We start from the raw sequence: 19,714 nt of genomic DNA on the forward strand, positions 1-19,714 counted from the left end.
GTTTTGCTTTGATTTGTTTATGGTCTTTCTTTTCAGTTTTATGATGTTATTTTCAAGAAAAAAATATATAAGCATTGTACCTTCTCAAAGAGTTTCCATGTTGAAACATCTGACATCTTGGATCCAGTTTTCACCATTTTCCTGTTTACAAAGCTTATAAAGTGTAGATGTGCTAAGAACCTCTCTTCAGCAAGTATGAAAATAATGTTTTCCTCCTAGCAATATTTTGAAATCCTACCCTCAGGATTAAGATTCATTTTACAGTAAAATATCATAGGTTGTAATGTGGACATCTCAGACATCCAGTGGTAGATGACTTGATCTATAAATGCTTCATGCATTACACTCTTTTTCATCAGACAAACATTGTTAAGTCATCAATTTTGTTCTTTCTTGATAGGTCTTTAATTTCTGTTGGATATTTTGTTAGATAACTAATCATATAAGCTTCTTATCATCTCAGCCTAATTCAACAGAAGGATATCTTGCCATTTTGGACTATCATTCTGGAGATTATTAAACTTCTGAATCTTCATGTGTATTTCTATCCATTACCAGGTAACAGCTTATCCCTCTTTTTTTGTATAGTATCTTGTCAAAATAAAGTCAGAGTCAAGTGTTCTGCCTTTCTGTTCTAATGGCATGCTACTCCTGCTTGCATATAAGAATTATTCCATATTTTCGCATAAACTCTCCGTTCTTTCTTCCTATTTACAGTTGAAGTTTTCTTGTTGCTATAAAACCCTTACTAGCTTCCTCTGTCAAACCTCAAGTTTATATGTGAAAATTTGTCTCTGAAGAATTATTGAGATTTAGTGAAGCCCAAAGTTCTTCTCTGATTTGATCAAGGAACTATATTAAAGCAAGCATATTCTTCTACTTACATAGAAAGAAATATAGGCATGAGAGGGAAAAAGTCTTTTTTTAACTGAACTAGCTTTCTGTTCCCACTGGTATCACATGTTTTGGAAGGAAGGGAAGACGAGTGAAAGAAAGATTAGGAGAGGCTTACACAACAACAAATCTCATTCCTGAAATTTTGGATGGGCAAGAAGATAAGATAAATTTCATGTTACATTAGTGGTCATGTTCATGTCCAGGTTGCACACACTTCAGTTTAGCTATTTAAATGCAGTACACTGCATCCTAATTTAGAATTGAAACTTCCAATAGGCATGGCTAGGGAGCTGCTCAGACAGAAGCATTTTCAACCTTTGAGATGTCTTTGTAAATCCAAAGCAGATGCAAAATGGTCAATAAAAACTTGTGCCCTATTTACAACTGACAGGTTTAAGGAAATCAAAGATATCTCATATGGCTCCAGATACCTAGTGAAAAAATAAACAGTTATAGAATGGGCTATAATAGGAGATCAGAAATCTTGAACTAGATAAAATAGCTTAATTGTAAGCATAAAGGGGTATTTAAGTTGTCCTCAATAATCTGAGCATCCACCTGGGAGTGGCAGACATTGCACTAAACCCATGGGAGATAACTCTTTTGGAAATTGTAGTTAAAGATCAAATCAGATTACCACAGGATATCTGAGTTTATCAGCGCCATACTAGGCTACTGAATTGAGTTTTGCTTTCTAATTTGTATCTATTCATTCAGTTATAGCTGCAAATTTCTTTGTTTATAACGGCTTACCAATGGTAACATATAGAGCATTTTGTCACCAAACAGGACCTACTGATTATTATTATTTCCTCTGTGTTTAAAGACGATGACAGACAAAGAAACTTTGTGAACAACTCATAATATAATTTAGGTTATTACAACTAACATCTTACCAAGCAAAGGATCTAAATTTTGATGAGTTTTCTAGAAAGGGGGAAATATGTATATTTTTTAAAAATCCAGTGGATAAGGCATGAATTGTGGAATAATGTCCACTTCCTATCATCTCTGTGGCCAATGGGGAGGATTTATGGAGAAACTTTTTAAGCTGTGAAAGACATACAAACAAGCCAAAGTATGTGCACAGCTTAGCTAAATCAAAGACCAAGAATGAGGGCCTGAGTTAAATGCACTTGCAAAAAAAATGAACTGGGGAGTGATGGGGAAAGCCACTGGTGAAGCATTTTCTGATGTCTTCTTCACATCAGTCTAAACCAGGATTAGGCCTTGCAGAGGGGAGCATATGTGGCCCGAAGTTTAGAGTCCGACTAGCTGAGGGCGAAAGGCCGACGCCCCTCTGCAATTCCTGGCCAGCACCCTTCGGCGTCTGATGGCCTCGGGCTGTGCTGGCTGCGGACTGGCGTACACCGCTGGTATAGGAGAGGAAAGGAGCTGACCATTTCCCGGGGGTTAAACATCGGTTTATTGAAGGTGATGCGGGATCCAAACACGGGGAAACCAACCGGGAAAAAGGTTTTTCATAGGGGGTGAAAACAGGATTATAAAGGAGGGGGGTGGGTACAGGCGGAACCAATCGGGAAAGGTGAGGGGATGAACTTCACAGAACTGACACTCCATGGAGACCAATAATCAAAAGGTAAAGGAGGTGTCCTGGGACCCCAGCCAACCACCATCTCCAGAGAGGAGAAGGTGCTCGAAACCTGGGAGGAGAAAGGGAGTGATTGACTGGACAGGGAGGAAACAACTTTCACTTATAAGGGAAACCAGGGGAGGAGCAATTACATATCGGCAACTATGAATAGCGGTTACTATAGCAACTTAGCTGACAGGCTAGCAGTGGCGGGAAAAACTGGGGGAACGAAACCATTTTACACATAATAGGGAAGAACAATACATAAATTGGGGGAATAACACAAGAAACTTAACAACACACTACCACAAGGCCTCTCTGCAATTCCAAGGTGAGCATACAGGAATAAACTCTTAGAAGAGAGAATGACTCAAGTCCTGACAAAAGAACTGAACTAGCACAGGCAAAAATGTTGGCAGATAATGAGGGCTGGATAATGATTCTGTGATTTTGATAAAATATGGTCATTGCAGTCTTCAGAAAGATTATTTCAGTCAGTGATAATTTCACTCATTATTTCAATGATACTTTTACTGAAGCTAAATAAGTGCCCAGTGAAGGAAAAAGGAGATAAGAGCTTGAAACTAGTTTTTTAAGTCTCTTTTTTGTTTGCCAGAATTAAGTCCCTTTTTTCTAAAAGACAGATTGAAAATATAATTTCCCCTTTTCAAGTCATTGGTACAGATAGTTCCTACATATTGTCTAAAGTAGAATTTTAGTTATTTTGGGGCAGAAAATTTCACTGTAATTCCACAGAGTTGGTTTATTGGTCTCTCATAATACCAGGTTTTCATATAATTTATGTGAAATAATAGAAAGAGATGGAGCTTCAAAGGGTCTCTGCAGCTGGAACCTGTGGAATTTTTAAGATTAACTTTTCTATGCTTACCTCATGTAATTTTTTTTTATTTTTTAGTTTCTGAAATTAAAACTTTTCTGATTGCAAAATACAGTAGGTTTTCCTTCTTTATCAAAATACACTCACATCTCTTGAATAGACGTTACTACTGCTGACTTACAGATCATCAAAATTTAGGTATATTTAAGTTTGTTGTATTGACCTTGTCTGGACACCAGGTACCCACCAAGCTGCTCTGTCACTTTCCTTCCCAGATGGACAGGGGAAAGAAAATAAGATGGAAAACCACTTGTAGGTTGATATAAGGCAGCTTACTAAAATAAAAGTGCAGCTTTGTTCATACACAAACAAAGAGAAGGAAAAAATATGTTTGCTCTCTATTTCCCTTCAGCAAGAGATGTTCAGCCACTCTCCTGGACACAGGGTTTCAGCACATGTAGTGGTCACTCAGGAAGGCAAACATTGTAAATAAAAAAATCCCACCCTCTCCTTTTTATTTCCTTAGCTCTTATATCTGAGCTGACATTATATGGGATGGGAAATCCCATTATTTAATTTGGTTCAGCTGGCCTGGTTGTGTCCCCTCCCAGGATCTTGCCCACTCCTTGATGGGGGGGAAATGTTGAGAGCCAGCCCTGATGCTGTGCCAGGCCTGCTCAGCAGTACCCAAAGCACTGGGTGTTACCAACACCTTTCCAGGTGCCAGTGCAAAGCACAGCACTGTGAGGGCTACAACAGCAAAATGAGCTCCATCTCAGCCACACCCAATACAATCTCCTGCCCTTATTCCACATCCTTCATTTCATATTCATATTCTACATGATTTATATATTTTCTAACCATTCCACTGTATTTATTTATGATTAATGAAATCCCTTTTACTTACTCATGCAACTTAAACTGCATTCTTAAACCATTTTAATAACCGACGTACAGATTTATACATTTTCATAGCTACTATGTCCTGTCACAAAAAGGTGATATTCTCCCATTTCATGGGCTTCCTCTGCCCCTCCAGATATATGACTTGGGCTTCATCTAACCAGGATGGATACTTAAGACAGAAGAAACAGCACAATCAATCACTGGGCACCGACACCATCCTGGCTCAGGTCATGGTTGCACTCTCCTCATTCCTCTCAAAATTCAGTCTTTGTTAGTTCAATGTCTTCCTGCTACTTTACTTCCTGCAACATACAACTTGCACCTCAGATAATTTCTCCCGCAAGGTTTAGGGGGAGGCACGCACTGAGTCTCCCCTTTCTTCTGCACTCTCCACCAAGTACACCCTGATCCTTAAGCAAAGACAATCCCATCAATGGGTTTGCATTTTCCCATGGCAGGAGAAATCCACACAGCTACAGTACAGCTGAGTTTTAAAAATATCTAAAAAAGAAAAGAATAAAAATCCTTGTGCAGTTGAGGTTTTTGTGAAAGCATGTTTCAGATCTTTTCCCTCAAATGGTGAACTTGATGAGTTTGACACTTTCTGACAGCTATGAACATTTTGAGCTTTGAGACTTACAGAACACTATGAAATGTTTCACCTTCTTGTCACCTTTCCATATAAACACCAGAAAAAGTGTCAGGATGAGAGAGATGACAGGGTAACACACACAAAAAAAGGCAAACAAAATATGAAACTAATATTTCTTTTGTCATGTCCTTGTAGCAACCTCTTTCCTCTTTATATCAGCGCTTTCTATTCACTTCTCTGTCTTCACAAAGATTTTCCCTCCCCATTATCCTTGTCCAATCCTATTATTTTTTCTTTCTAAATTTCTTTCTGATTTCCTAGATCAGAAGACTGAACTAAAAATAAAAAATAGCTAAATATTTAAATTAGAAGTAGCTATTTTAGGCTTTCTATATAGTCAGTGCAGAGAAGTATGCACCTGCAAAAATATTGTGCTTAGTCTTAATGGTCTATTTTAGAATCTTAATTTCTGTTTGACTATAAATATAGCCTAAAGTGTCTAGGTCTTTTACGAATTTCTAAATTCTTAAAGTATAAGTTTGTGTGGAGGAAGGTTCACTTAATTTTCAAGCTAGAATAATAAAAAGGCAAAACCAGCTGCAGAGTAGAAAAATACAATTAGGTGTACTCTATCCTTAATTTCCTTTAATTTCCATTAAGAACTTACTTTCCAAAGAATGAACTGATTCTTTTCCCAGTATCCATCCAATATTTATACCCCTTGTTATATTTATATTTTTTTCAGTTTTTGCAACATTTAGGCTTCTCAGGAATGCTTAATCTGTGAAATACTTTTTGAGGCACTCAGACACACTCTTTTTTCTGCATTACCATGCAGTCCAAGAATATGTTCTGCTTTCTGAAGCATATGTGAACATGGGCATTAAAAACCATGTCAGACTTCTGCTTGCACTTGCTTACCCATTAAAGCTGCAATTTCCACATCTTTAAAGGAAGCTACAAGCTTGGTTAATGAATTCACAAGCAAGCTTAAAATATTCACAATAACTTATAAAAATGATCTGAACTGAGAATTTTGACCTTAGGACATTTTATTGGAAAAACCATATTTGTATATAAATAAACTAATTAGAGATTTAATGCTCAGTATAACTTATATATATCTATATACATGTATATCTATCTATAAATGTAGAAACAATCTTTTAATTTAAAGTATGACATATAAGTTTTAAAATGAAGACCTGATTCTAAATTTTAAGTATGTCCTTATTTCATACATGGATGAGTGGGAGAGGCTGTTCCTGAAGAAAATCTATGTCTGAGATGAGAATCTTTGCTCCAAAAGAAGGCCTCTCTTTTTTAATTGGCTTTTTTAAGTGTTTAATATGTTATAGACTGAGACTTGTCCCTGTGACATTAAAAAAAAACAACAGATGAATGAGACAGCAGCTCAGATTCCTTTAGCTGTATTTAGGGTGTTAAAATAATAGAAATAGGACCATGTTAATCCATTATGTTTAATTGCCAGTTTGTTCTTCCACCCTTTTTTGGAGGACCCTGAGTAAGTCACTAGATAGCAAAACACAGGTTCAAGGTTCAAAAAAATGTAGGGTCCTAAAGATACCTAATTCTGGAGAAAACTACCTATAAGCATACAAATAATACTATTTTGATATGTTTTTCCATGCCCTGTGTTATGCCTTTCTGCTGCACACCTTCAAAATTTTCTCTATGCTCACTCTCTCACCTATACAGCAATATCTATGTGATACACACTCTAGAGCCACTGGGGCACACCAAAAAACTTAGAAGATAGGTTTTATACAGAGAGAACACACTCACTTTGCTTTGCAGGAACTAACATTTGGTCTGTGGGTTAGGAAGAATTTCCTGAAAGTGCTAATTTAGCACTGGAAGTGCTTTAATGCTTAACTTTAGTTTTGATGATATTCTGCTACATGGTCTGTGGTCCTCCACCTACTTTGGGATGGATGGGTTAACATCTTCTGCATCTAAAACACAAATCTATTATTTGTGCATTAGCAAAGATGAAGAAAACATAACAGCTCTGTGTGTATAACCATGTGATTGTGAGCATGTAACTATGGACAATGATTATCAATAAAGTGTTGGGAAGAGAATTACATTTTGAGCCATATGTCATGCATTTTTCTCAAGCAAGACATCTGAGGCAATGAAGTAGAATTAATCATATTAAAGTGCCTTTATGCTTCTGTTCCTGAAGGTATGCAAATATTCCACTAAAGAGGATTACATTTAAAATTAATTTGGGAATTTTACTTCCCTTTTAGTGGGAATTAGAAAGAGCTTCTTTACTTCATTTTAGTGAATTATTCACTTACTTTAAGGGTTATATCTTTTATTGGCAGTTGAGGATTCAGACTCTTGCTGAAAACTAACAAAGTGTTTAAGTGGTTAGATGAAACAAATGGAAGTTTTGAATGAGGGCCAGACCCTTTATTCTGGGAGTTAAAACATTTTTCATGGTCAAGAAGCCTTCTCCTAACATTAGAAAAAAGAAAAATTGTAGCATAAATTATAAACCATAGTGCTAACTTTTCTAATAAGCTGAAGTTTACCCTGGTTGTATAAAGCTATCCCTGTAAACAAGGACCAAAAGTAATATATTAATTCAATGCCTTCCATGGCTCTAGACAGCAATGACAGTTTCAAAGTGTCTCCTTGAAGCATGATACAAGATTAGGTTTTATGTTACTTGGTTTTAACTAAATGTTAAGATGCAATAAGGTGTAATTGAGGTTTCTAAGCATCTAAAAATGTGTGTGTATCTTCTCCTGGTGTCATGGGGTCATGCTTCCCAAAAGTAAGCATGTAAGCCTGGTTTAACCACCATGCATGTTCACTTTGTGAGGTATGCAGTAGCATTCCATATGATCTGTAGCTGACGCTCAAAGAAATCTTGAGTGCATCTGTTCTTTAGCGCTACCACTGGAGACATGATCTGAGATATCCAGCATGTCTCAAGTATCAATAGATGTCTATGTAATAAGTGCAGACAAACGAAACAACATCAGCAAGAGATAAATTACAGTTTACAAGTGTCTTCTTTCCTAAGCCAAAAAGTGTGTATTTAGAATCCCTAGCATTCATTAGAGATGAATGCTTCACCACTTGCTTGTTCTTTTAACTTAGATGCTCAGACTTACTGTGCCTTCCTGGTCTTTTATTGACCCATACTGCATCTCTTCCTCATCTCATCAAAATTCTCTGTTTTTCAAACCTTTCCATCTCACATTTGATTATCACTTTCACTTTATTAATCTCAGCCCCAGGTTCAATAGTTACCTTTTCACCCCTGGGAAGCCCTCAGTCCTGCTATTTGCAAAGTGCTTCTACAGGAACCCCTTTTTACCATTTATCATTTTCTTCATATCAGTCCTCCTAAACTTTTCTGTGTTTTCATAATCTTCCTATGTACATGGTGGAATTCTCCTTATCTGTGGTGTGCTTGTCACTGCTCCTCCAGTCCTTTCAGTGCCTCCCCATCCTCAAGAATGCTTATGCTGAGTGAAAATGTCTGTGCTCTGTCTACCTCTGTCCACTTGCTCTCTGTTCATATCTCAGTTCCTTCAAAAAAGCCTTTGAAGGTTTCCTGCAAACAGCTCTGGAAAACTGTAAGGTGGAGCACAAGAGCATGATTTTATTTCATCTGCTATTTAATAAGATCTTACTGTATGGGCTTTTATCACTTGATCTTGACACACAAACTCTCATTCAATGGTAAGGGAGTGTATTTATTATGTAACTGCAGAGAGAAGAATTTATAGTTTTGTCTAAAACAGCCAAGCTTTTATGGTAACAACATGGCTTTTATGGTAACGACAAACTTAGTGTGCTTTACAACTTTGGTGGATTTAAAGACAGAATAGTAAAAGCTCTAGGGAGTATGCTTAAAAAAAAAAAAAAAAGAGAAAATAAAATAAAAAAGCTATTTAATGTTTCTATTCAGCTTTTTAATGCACTGTGGAAGGCAGTGGTTAGAGTAGGTCATACATCACTATATTAAAATGTTGCTTTTAAATCCTAGCAGCTGACTAAAATATTTCAGGTGTAATTCATCTGAAACCAGCCTTGCAGCTTGATGTATTAAGCTTTTGATATAAAATGTTTTCCACCTACTGCATCATAATGTATTTTTAAAACATGATGATTTGGCTCAGCAGCTGAATGTGAATTAAATTTAAAGTTTCTTTAAGAAAAGGAAGGCAGTTAATATTTTTGTAGTTTAGATGTCATTTTTTATCATGTTTTGTCTTTATTTTTCACTTAAAAACAGTTGCTTTACAACAGATCTGAAGCATATATCACATATTCTCTCTAATACAGGGTCTGTTAACCATAGTTTGACTGCAGCTGTGCAACTAGATCCTGTTGTAGCAAAACAAGAGGAGCTTCTAATGAGAAATAATTAATTTACTTCAATTTCTAATGTACAGAAAGAGGGAACTGTACTGCATATGGAATTTTTCTACAATGAGCTAAAGAACAATTAATCAAATGACAAATCCAGCAGCTAGCTGCTGCCTCCTCCAGGAGAAATCCTATCCCCCAAAGCAAATTAAACAACAAATGAACAAAAAAATCCATTTTTTTTTTCATCCAAAGCTACAGTGAATTAACATTTTCTGTTGCATACTGTGAAATTGAGTACTTTCCATTTTTTGGGTTTTTTTCTTTTTTATTTTAATTCCTGGCTTACATAGTTTTACTGTCTTATATACTTAGCCATCTAGCCTGTAACAAGATAAAAATTCTTAAGGTCAGTAACAGGTTTAGCTAAGTAAAATCAAAAACAGTATTTAAAGGAACACTTTAGATACATGTTCATGGAATTTACATCCTTCCAGAAAAATCTCAGCCTTTTGTCTCATCAATCTCTTACCTTCTTTCCTATCTTGCCCTGTATTGATAGTTCATAGTTCTGAATTTCCCTGAAATGTGCCTGTGGAATTAAAATTTAAATAAAATGGACATGAGTCACAGTAAGAAATCTGCATCCACAGGATATTTTGTTTAAGCAATGATGGAAACAAGGATATAGAATTACCTGGGAGCAGAAGTGGTGTCAATGCCAACTCTGCCTGGAACTCATGTTTGCAAATAATATTCAAGGAACATTATTTCATTGACATAAACAGTTTTTCTTCTTTGTTTCCTGTGCTTTCTCAATCACTACCAAAAAAAAAAAGCCAACAAATCATTCTCCATTTTAAAAAATTCAGAGAACTGGATTCTCTGTGTGACTGTGAATTCTTTGGTAATTCCAAAATTTATCCAGGATTTCCTGTATTTCCACTGATTTACTCTTATGATTGAAAGAAGGGATCAAATCCTGTAATTGGAATATTCTTTCCACTTCCTGTGCTACACTGTGCTTTAAACTCTCTAAGCTTTGCAATACCAAGGGGTTTCACTTGGGTACTTGGAGGTCTTCATTCTCTCTCACCCCTTCAATCTCCCTTTCTTTGGAAAATGCATAAGCTTTCAATTAAGTTGGCGTATTGGTGTTTCTTTTTTTTTTTTCCCTTTGGTATTGCCACCATACAGTTATTCTTTTTGCTGTTCTTTTTCTCTATTTACACTTGCAAAAGGTAAGTGTATTATTATTATTGTGGAGAGTGACTGTTGCTAGGATGAGGATTTTGTAATAGACCTTAATTTTTCTATTCCCTTTTTTCGTTGTTTGTTTTGTTGTTTTATTGTTGTTGGTTTTGTAGGGGTTTTTTTTGGTTTTTTTGGTTTTTTTTGGTTTTTGTTTTTAGTTTTTAGCTTGCTCAAGAGGAAAAGCAAGACTTGATGGATAACATAGCAGATAATTGTCAGCTAAATATGTGGTAAGCATATCAGTAATATATATGCACAGAACTTAGTGTCAAATGAGAGTGCAATTTCTGCATCTGATCAAAGCATTCTCCAGTCAGCTCTAATGGCATCATAATGAGGAAAAACCAACAGGGACTTTGAGCAGGTTCCTGCAGAAACTACATAAATACTGTCAGACAAGTATTGGGAGCCAGCTACCTGCTGTACTAGAGAGGACCTCCAGAGAAATACACTTGAATGAGAGACCACTGCCACTCCAGTTCCTTGTTGCTTACTGGGGAGGTCTTTCTCTTTCCTTTTCCCTTTCCTTGTCTTGTCCTTGTCTCTGACTTTATTCCTGTCTTTCTGTTTTGGTTTTACCCCAAACTGTTTTTACCAATAAGAGTCAAAATATGACATCTACAATACCCCTTGCAAGTATTTTTATTTGTATGTGTGTGTATATCAGCCTGATGTCAGGAAAATTTTTAACAAATAAGTAAGGAGCAAAGAGCTTTCATGATATAATGTAGCTGTTACCTGAATAATCATGATTATAAATATAATTAAGGCAGGTGGGCTCCCACTTCTCTCCCATACTTCCACCTTTCATGTTAAAAGATATTTACATGTAATTTATTATATAAGTAGAGGAAACATCAGATGAAAATATCCATAATGACTAGAATGTTATCAGCCTGCTGACATCTGGAAGTTTGACAGTAAAAGTGCACAGCATTGATTAGGGAAGGAAGTTTTGTCTTAAAATACAAACCCAAAACAAGCAGGGAGTCATCAGGACACACAGGAAGCACAGTCCACTCTGCCAGGCTGCCACTTGCTCTGCTCACCTGTGCTCCCAGGCTACAGTCTCTGTAGTTACTCAAGCTGGCTGCTGGCTGTACAAGCCTCACCAGCAACTGGAGGTCTCCAGAGGGTCAGAAGAGCTCTTCAGGCAGTGGTTTGAGGTTGTCTGGGGCATGTGAGCTAGTGTGAAGGACCAGGCATAAACATGGAAGCATGTTTTGTCTCAAATTGGATCCAGGGCTGCATCCACAGGGGCATTTACCAGCAGAGACAGAGACATGATCATCCAAATCCACTCATGGCCACAGCTCTGTGGCCACACAGAGCAATGCACAACTTCCCCAGGCATTGTCCTGGGAAAGGCAGTGAGAAGATCAGAGAAAAAAATGATAAACAATTCTTATCTACACTTGCTGCACCTGGTGTTGTGAACATGGGGAATGTGTTATGGAAATTTGTTCGCCAAAGAGTGGTTTCTTGATTGGCCAATTGGTGATGGTGTTTGGATGGAGGGACCAGTTGGGTCCGCCTGTATTGTGGACAATCCTCTTACTGTCAACACAATTCAAGAGAGACAAGAACAAGCTAGAGATAATCCAAAGGGACTCCACAAAGATGATCAGAAGAAAGCAGAGAAGGCAGTTCCTCTTTGTGAGAATTACTCAGTACTAAACAAAATATGTTTATCAACATTGCTTCCATCACTAATCCAAAGCACAGCAGCATATAAACTACGATGAAAAACATTATCTCAGCACAGTGTTCTTTACTAGTTTCTTAGTGTCCTATATTTTATAACTGAAAAATGCACATAGAAGTCAGTGACAAATTTTCGCACCACAGTTAAGAAAAGTTTTGTTGGAAAAATTTGAGAGAATATGGTATTAGTTTAAATCAGTGTTTAATTTGCTTAGCAACTGTTAATCAATACAAACATTAATTTATGGTTTTGGCAATGTATGTTAGAAAAATATTTCAAATTGTTCCCAGTGCTTTTCCTCTATATTTGAAAAATTCAGGAAATGGGGACAAAAACATTAAGCATTAAATCACCAGTAAGTTCATGGAACAATTGCTAACTTATGGTACTTCAGACAGGCAGATGGATGAAAATATTGCATGGGTTTGACAACGAAATATACTTTCTACTCAAGCTGAAAATCATTGAGACACATATAATATTTTCTTTGTGCTTATTGGAGTCACGTTTGCTTCACCCTTTCATTGCAATTCAATAATTGATTGGTAAGAATTATTCTAATGCACTCTCTTCATTTTGCCTTTTTTTTTGTGTTTTCCCCTCAGAAAACAATGCAGAAAACCTGACAACAGCAGAATTTTCATAGAATATTCTGAGTTTTAAGGGACTCACAAGGTTCATAGAGTCCTATTCTTAAGTAAATAGTCTGTATGGGAATTTAACCCATGACTCTGGCATTATTAGCATCATGCTCTGACCAACCAAGCTAAAATATCAGCAACTCAATTGTATCCTTACAAGGCATGATAAAAGTTTACCTTCTTACACATTTGAAATCTTTTTCTTGTTTCCTCATCTTCCTTTAGCTCCCGAGTATTCATGAAAAAAATTGGTTTGCCTGCTACCTAATTTTGGTATTTGAAAAAAAACCACAAAAAAACAAACAAAAAAAAAATACCAGCAAAACCACCCAGGAATAAGCTCAGCTGCTTAGCAATAAGTTTTTAATTGAACTTAAGATGCAGAGGATGTTTGAGACCTCTGTGTCTCTACTTAAGGCTGTGTCTCTACTTGAGGCTGTGTCTGGAGAGTACACCACAGGACCCATAGCTGCCCAGGATCAGCTCCCATTTCAGGCAGCAGCTAAATGTTGGATAAGATTCCCCTAATAACCTCAGCTAGCCCAGGAATTATGGTAATACAATTGATATGAAGCCTTATACTCATGCACTTCATTTGCAAATTGCAAATACATTTATGTATCTAAATATATGTTTCTATTTGGTAACTAGCCATTTCATCTCCTGTTAAAGTCAATGGAGGTCTAGTAAAAAAATCCTTCAATACCCAGGGGCAATGACTTTCCTTCTTAAATATTCATGTGGCATCAATAACTTCCTCTAGGCAAAACAGTTCACAGGAAGCAAATATTAAGTAGCAAGCTGAGCAATTATTCCACTGAGATCCTGGAACAGTTGTAGAGACAATTTACCATTGCTTATAATCTACCTTTTTAGAACTGCTTTCAGTTCCCATTACCAGGAAATTAAATCTTTTCCTTTCAGGACAAACACTGTTCTCATTTTGATATTCTTCAGTATCTTAAGTAAACATACTTTACCTGATAACATGGTCATGGTCATCTCTGAAGAAAATGCAGTGATTATTTTGAGGAAACTTGAGAATATTAATATTTTCCTACTAGACTACAGATCAGAAGTGCATTATCATCATCAGCTTCAGGACTGAAAGGAGTCCTCTGCTTCTGTGTTTCCCTATTCAGCTACTGAGTAGAGTTTTGCATTCCCATTTGTTCTGTGGAGAGCCCACAACTTTGCACTTTTAACAGTGTTTTGTACTAACTTTTTTAACATTCTAACTGAAAATAAAAAGTGTAGCAAGTAAAATTTGCTACAAAACATGAAAGAAGGATATATTTTAATTTCTTTTTTATAACATGACAACTTGGCAAAGAACCTGGTTAGCTTTCTGCTATAATTGTCATTCCCTAAACTTGAAGTCAGGTTGTTAACTTCCAGCTGAACAAATATTTTTATTTCATGTTTCATGGATCTCTAGCTAGAAATCCTATTTTACTGTGATTTACTAGTATTTAAAATGCTGAAGTGATTTGTATAGGTTGTATATGAAGCCTGAGGCAGAACAGGAAGAGATATTTGTGTCATGATGATCAGTCATACCTTTAAAAATATTTTTAATGGAAGATTTATGGCAGTTTAGCAGATAAAATCAGAGAGAATTTTCTCCAATCTGAAGTTATTGCATTAAAAAGTAACACACAAAGTGAAGAAACAGAAATCAGGCAGTGTTTTTCATATTCCCATCACTTTTACATTAGGTGAAGGTGATGCTTCTACTCTATGAGCCTGTAATCTCTGCTTTCCTGCTGATTTCAGCTTTTCAAATAAATGCTTTCTTTTGTAGAAACTTCAAGACTACAGAGAGAAAGGAAGTTTTAAAAGTAGTAAATGTAATCTGTAGTTTACATTTTTTTTCATGTAGAACACAGAAATTACATATGGTTCTACTTGATTCTTTTTTTTTTAAATCTTTGATTGCTGAAATGTCAGCTAGAAGGAAAAAAAATCTTGAAGTGCAATTCCTGTGACCATATTTACAGGAATTATGCTCCTGGTAAGTAAATTATCATGAGGTTGCCGAGATGACTGTACTTCTCATGATCCATCTGTTTTTCTCTGGAGGCAGCATTGCTTTTAGCATAGAAAGTAACATTTCTTTCATATTGTCTCATCTCATGCCTTTCCATGTGCCACAAACAGAAAAAAAAGAAGTACTTCATCCAGGCAGTGTGATGTTTTTGACACTTTCCCTAGTACCTTCAGACTACTGATTAGCCCAGAGCTGTGCTGATTGTAGACTTTTCCATGCATTGAATTATTTCCATTTGGATGTCACCATACAGAGTAATATAGAGGTATAGAGAGAAGGGCCAAGCGTATTTGGTTGTGAGTTTGATCAAATATCAGCTTCAAAACAGTATCAGCAAAACCAGGTATTTAACTGTACCTCTGCCTAATTGATAGATCTCCCTGAACAACCTACAGCACCAAGCAACATTAATGTGTAATTTACCTCACAGCACTGAATCTTTTCTAGGCCAACACATCCCAGTGCTGCCACACAGCTGTAGTCTTGAGATCTTGATGGTCTGTGTGCTCAAAGGTATGAAAATCTTCATTTAATACAAGCCAGTAGTGAATCAGTCCTGCTTAAATTTGCTTTCTGGTTGCTAACTTGCCAAAAAACTCTGTGCTATTCAATAAAAATACTTTATTTTTGAGGCAAGAAATGTTATAATGTCATTGAACAAATCTTTTCAGGATGGAATTTACTCTTTGGTTTAAATATTTACAAAAATGTTTTACTGAAAGGAAATGTTAATTAAGAACCTGTCAGTGCAACTTGCTTATTCTTTCTCTAAAAATATGAAGGAGCTGTGTCTCACATCATGCCATACTGGATGACAGTAATATTAATAATGAAAGCAACAACACCCACATAAACGTGGACTCAGCCCTGTCAAAAGCCTGAACTGATGTGTTCTGTTTCTGATGTGAGCTTCTCATGTGGTTAAAATAAATTAGGTAGCAAGAAGATATAACAGTTACAACAAGTCCAGGAATGGAAACAAAATAGCCGACAGAGATCTATTTCAGTCTGAGGACTCACTGGCTGAGGACCTCAGGTGATTGATGCTTTTACTTAAATGCCCACATGTACCCTTCCCCTCTAGTGAAGGAGAAAACCTACTTTTTATTCACTCCTCATCACATTTCTCTGCTGAACAAACAGCAGTCATACATAAAACATTATGAATGACAACATAATTAGGTTAAGTAAATTAGAATTCTGAAACTCAGTGTATGTTGTTTTTCTGCTTCAGCCTTCCCACATGACAACATAATTGATACCACATTACAGAGTCAGAGTAAACTAGGCTGAAAAACTATCAATTGTATTGCAAGCATGAAGTTTTAAAGTGTAAAGCATTTTGTCCATGTGCATGTTATTCTTTGTCCTTTCACCTTTTCCAGTTGTTTGGCTTCCATACTTGGAGTAGATATCTACATTCAGAACTCCAGCCATCCCCTTGCCAATGGTGTACACAGCAGTGACATTCCTTTCCTCCTCACTCTGCCTCTGTATGTGTGCAGAGATAGTAATAGATTTTCTGGCTATAGCATTGTACTGGCAGCCCTACTATTTAAAAATCTCCCATAAAAGTCAATCAGGGCCCATGTCCTCACATGAAGATCTATTGACTTGTATATAACTATGTTAATATATATTTTGCTTGAATAAGGTAAGAATATCAGACTGTCTTGGAGTCTGATTCTCTCTCAATGGTATCTACTTTCCTTTATTTTTTTTCTCTTATAGTCCTCCTTTTTTAAAGAGGTTTATTTGTAGGCAATTAAAAAGCCAAACATAAAGCATTATGTTTATTTGAAGCCTGGTGAAAAAACCTTGGCAACAACTTAAGTTCTCATTAAGAAAAGAGTTAAAATATTGCATCTGTTCTTTTCTTTTTATTTTCCACATTTGTCCTGTCTATATAGATAACATCACAAAAGATTGCTCTTTGTTATTTGTCCAAAAAACCCAGAACAATATCTGGTTGAAGTACTTATATTATCCACAGTCTGTACTATGGCCAGTACTAAAATGCTCTGAAGAATCTCTCAGCATTGCTGTAATAAATATGCTACTTAAAGACAATCAACTGAAACTTTTCCCCAGTGGCAAAAATAGGGTGGTGACAAGAGTCTTTCATTTCTAGAGCTTCATTAACTATTGACAATGGAGTTATATCATTGTTTAGGGAGTGATAGAACGTCAAGAGAAAAATGCTTATAAACAAGAACAATCAGAAAAAAAGCAATACAGATGCTTTTAAGGCCCCTTGTTTTCTGTTTTTGGCACAACAATGTATTTCTGTTCCTCACATATAGCATCTAACATCTATATGGAGCAATAAAAATGTAATATAAAATTATTAATATACAGTAATATTTTGTGAAAAATTTTCCTTATTATTCTCTTTCTATGTGTTTTTCACTTTCCTTATCTTTCTTGAAATGGCTTAACTTTCACTGGAATTTATAATATTTGATATTGCATATTCTGTATTAAACAATGGACTGAGCTGATGTAAAGAATTAACTTGATTTCCTCCTGCATATCTAATTAATTTACAATTTAAGGCGATACCAGTTTAGTATTAAGTGGATAATTACCCTTAATAAACATACTTTGGGAATTGTGTTAATCACAGTTTAATATTATAAAGTTGTATTAAATACTCCTTTCTACTATTCTGATAACTTTAGAAATCTAGGCTATTATAATTTATGCAGACTCTTTCTTCACAGAAAGAATTCATGTTTCATATTGCGATTTAACAAAACTTCACTTATTTTTAAGAAAATTCGGTTAAAATATTTCTAAAAATAAGACAGAGATGATTACTTGAAAAATAAAAAAAATGTAAATGGAATCATATAGAATCCATTGTCATGAGTATTATGAACAGATGAAATTTTTGAGCTAAATGAGAAAGTTGAAACCTACATATCCATGGTATTTATCAAAATGCTGATGCTATCCTGATCAATGGTTTTTGGCTTTCTTAGCTTTTAATCTCCCATCCTTACACATTTTTAAACAAACTGTTATTACACACATATTTAACCAGTGATTCTTTGGAATTCTGTATGTTTCAACAGAGTAGCAAGCAATAGTGAAGGTGTCCTGACAAACTGGAAAAGCTGACACATGGCTGATATGTAAGTAGCATCCAGTAAAAATGTTCTTTATTTAGAAGTTAAAAAATGACTATGTAAACTTTCCATCTTCTACCACTTGTATTACCATTTGTTTTAAAATACAGTAAAATAGAAAAAATAAAACTTCTGATATTCCCAATATAGGCAACAGACTTGGTGCCATGTCAGCAGCACATTGCATACAAGTGCTGAAAAAAATATCTGAAAGTACTCTGTGACCTGCAAAGAGCCACCAAAAGTGGTTTTGCTAAAGTAGTTTAAGTTTAGTGCAGATTTGCCTGGAGAAGGATAGAGTTTAAAATTATGCTGATTTCTGTCTCAAATGTGAACTTTTAGACTATGCAACCTTATTCTTATATACAATTTTTTTTTCTTCTTATTTCTTTTTTACATAAATGATGAAGTGGAAAGGAAAAAAAAAAGGAATAATATTGAGTCTCTACAAGGATAAAAATAGTCTAACTGAAAATTAACAGAAAATCATGGCAGCATATTTTAAAAGTATTCATAACTAGCAAGAAAAAAAAAGGAAAATAATATTCTTTATCCTTTTTTTGATGACAAAGAAACAAAAACCCAACCAAGATTTCATTGCTTGGATTTTTACAGAGAGTGTTAATAGTGTTAATAAACATCCCCAGGAAAATTACAATTCTCTCCAATTGGAAAATTTATTAAAACATAATTAGATTTTTAAGGATTTCAGATTTATCCAGACCTAATACTCTGTATGCATAAGAGTGCCATAGAGATTAAATTAAAATATAAAGAACACATATGAGAGGACAAACTTAAGAGCAGTCTGTGCAGGTGAATGTCACAGAAAAACAGACTAGAAAAAAATTCAGATTAACAAAATCTTACTGTGTAGAACAAGCAAGGTAAAAATTAGGAGAAGAGACAAGAGAATGACTATAAACCACCTAAATCCATACTTCCAAGAAAGAAAGATAACGTTCTCACATATTGCAAAAAAGATTTATTACTTGAATTAGGAATGTTTTTTTACGATTTTTCTTGATAACTTATATACTGTGACTAAAGCATTCTTTATTTTGTACATTTTTGTGGTCAAGAAACATGAAATCAGAACAAAACCAATACAGACAATGAGTAGAATGAGAGGAATGGAGAGTCCCTTTTTACACAGGAGACTACAGAAGATTTTTCTTGTTTAGTCTAGCAAAAAAATATGAATGGAAAACAAAAAAATTGATGGATATGACAGCTTTCTATAAATACCTCAGGGACAGAAATATCAGAGAGGTAAAGAGACATAATATAGACAAAATGTTGATGTGATAGAGAACAGACATAAACCCTTCCTGAATAAATTCAGAAAATAATATTCTTGAAGATAGAAACACAGTCCACCTGATATGAGGTAATAGGATTTCATAACCCTCCAGATTTTCCTACAGATACAAATAAAAGAAAGACACCAGCTAGTACTGAACTCACAAACATGAAGATTGGAGAGGATTTAAGAAGTTAAGCTCCAAAAAATGATACAGAAATCAAATCAAATCTAGTCTAACCTGATAGGGAAATAAGTCATGAAAGACATAGATACTGGGAAAATTTATTGGCATTGACAAATCACCACCTGATACATTGGAACCAGCATTTGAACTTCAGGACAACTTCAGTTTTTCTAAGGCAATATGAACATTGAAAACTTGTGGCTAAGAGCTTTGCATGGCCTTTTATAAAGGCCTCTCAAAACACAGAGTAACGTTTCTGT

At 35.5% G+C, this 19,714-nt stretch overlaps 1 long non-coding RNA gene across 3 annotated transcripts in view; it reads left to right on the forward strand.

The window, feature by feature from the left end:
* The window catches only part of LOC141728348 (uncharacterized), a 177,604-nt gene that overhangs the window by 72,698 nt on the left and 85,192 nt on the right, over nt 1-19,714 (forward strand). For all 3 annotated transcript variants that reach the window (XR_012579272.1, XR_012579270.1, XR_012579271.1), the window contains exon 2: nt 17,911-17,970. This is a non-coding gene — a long non-coding RNA (uncharacterized LOC141728348). The remainder of the gene's footprint in view (nt 1-17,910; nt 17,971-19,714) is intronic.

Source organism: Zonotrichia albicollis, chromosome 2 (assembly GCF_047830755.1).
Source record: "Zonotrichia albicollis isolate bZonAlb1 chromosome 2, bZonAlb1.hap1, whole genome shotgun sequence".
NCBI classification, from domain to species: domain Eukaryota; kingdom Metazoa; phylum Chordata; class Aves; order Passeriformes; family Passerellidae; genus Zonotrichia; species Zonotrichia albicollis.